This window comes from Octopus bimaculoides, chromosome 5, assembly GCF_001194135.2.
Source record: "Octopus bimaculoides isolate UCB-OBI-ISO-001 chromosome 5, ASM119413v2, whole genome shotgun sequence".
NCBI lineage: Eukaryota > Metazoa > Mollusca > Cephalopoda > Octopoda > Octopodidae > Octopus > Octopus bimaculoides.
In genome coordinates, this window is record NC_068985.1 from 116,784,798 (window position 1) to 116,787,122 (window position 2,325).

The window sequence follows — 2,325 nt, forward strand, 5'->3', positions numbered from 1 at the left end:
TATATAAGCAAATAGTAAATGAGTATATGCATATATACGTACAGGTATGTGCATACCGACATCCACCTGTATGTATAGGTGCATATATATATGTATATATATATTTATATATATTTACATATGTATACATATAGCTTTATGCATGCTTAAATATTTGCTACGTAGTATATATTAAACCTGTTCCCTTTCCTTCCTACACATTCTTTTACGTGTCCAACACAACAAAGCCAACGTCACTGACACGTATTCTTCTGTTTATTTTTTTCATTATGTTTCTCAAATCACATCGAAATAAACATATATAAATTTATTAATATTCCATACTTACATTAAAAATATATTTCTGTATGCATTAATTCATTTATTTATTCTTTAAGAAACTTGCTATCTATTTAAATAAGAATTTATAAGCGCTTTCATTTTCAGTATACACTCACATTTATCCACTAACACTAGCATCTATATATACATAACACACACCCACGTTTGCTTTATGTCCATATATGTGTGTGTGTGGGTGTGTGTGCGTGTAAATATATTTCTCGGAAACATATTTATACAAACATATGCATGTGAGTATGTATAAATATATGATTGTGTATATATCTCCGTGGATATCAATGCGTGTTTGATTCTATAAATCCACTTCTATTTTAACTCTCTTCGGTGTCTTTTTCTTTTTTTTTTTTTTTTTGGACCCTCTGTCTCAACGTTTCATAGGAATTCAGACTTTAATTCGTCCACATTGCATAAATAACCAACTGCTTAAAATGAACTCTTAATCACACACATACTACGACTAATAGACGCACACACAGACAGTCACACACATAGACACACAAACACACATAAACGCTTAGACTACATTAGCCTATGCGTTTCTGTTACCTGTTTTTGTTCTATTAGCGATCTAGTCTTTACCAATATACGTGCCATGGCTTCAAAAAGTAATTTTTCATCCAGTACGTTGCATTATGTTCTAAAAAGAAATTTCTTTAGACTTAGCACATGAAAGAATATGTGTAAGTGTGAATATATATATATACATATATACATATGTGTGCGTGTGTGTGTGTGTGGCGGTGTTGAAAATACCAATAGAAACTAATAGCAAAAATTAAATTTATTTATTCGCAATATTATTAAGTCGGCAGACAAAAACTCAGATTCGCAGTTACACATTGAGACACGCAGCCTTGACCACGTACATAGACACATGCACACATGTATATGCGCATAATACTCATATTTGAACGTGCATGTATTCATGTCTATATACATACATACATACATGTATACATACATAGATAAATATCCAGTAAGGTGTGTGGATGTGTGCATGTGTGTATGTGTGCATGTGCGTATGCATGTTTATATGTATATATAATTATATGCACAACTATATGTATATATTTGTAGACAGATAGATATATAGATAGATAGACATATATACATGTATGTGTGTATATATGTTTATATATATGTATATATATATATATATATATATATATATATATATATATATATATATAAATGTCCCCAGATATATCTTCTGTTATTTATGTGTATTGTTGTTTCTTTGTACTTCTACGTCTTTTCTAATTTTCTGGTTTTACATTTGAAATGTTCAATAATTTTTAGTAGTAGTATTAGAATTAGTATTATTATTAAGGCGGCGAGTAGGCCGAATCGTTAGCGCGCCGGGCGAAATGCCTATCGGTAATTCGTCTGACTTTTATATTCTCAGCTCAAATTCCACCGAGATCGACTTTGCCTTTCATCCTTTCCAGGTCGATAAATTAAGTACCAGTGAAACACTGCGGTTGATGTATTCGAATAATTCTCGTTCCCCAAAATTTCAGGCCTTGTGCCTTGAGAAGAAAAGATTATTATTTTATGTTTGACTTTTGCTTTACATTTGTACAAGTTGGCTCAAAGTCTCACCCAGAGACCTCAAGAGACAACAATCTAGATGTTCATGTTGGTGTTATGCCTAGTGTGCCATATATTTGGTTTTGTACACAGTGTTGTTATAGAGAATTTATTATTATTATTATTATTATTATTATTATTATTATTATTATTATTATTATTATTATTATTATTATTATTATTATCATTATTATTATTTTATGTTTGACTTTTGTTTTGCATTTGTACAAGTTGGATCCAAGTCTCACCCAGAGACCTCAAGAGACAACAAGTTAGAAGTTCATGTAGGTGTTATGCCTAGAGTACCATATATTTGGATTTGTACAGTTTTGTTCTAGTGAATGTTTAAGAAACCATAAGAAAATTATGTGTTTGTTTTAAAATTTGAGATCA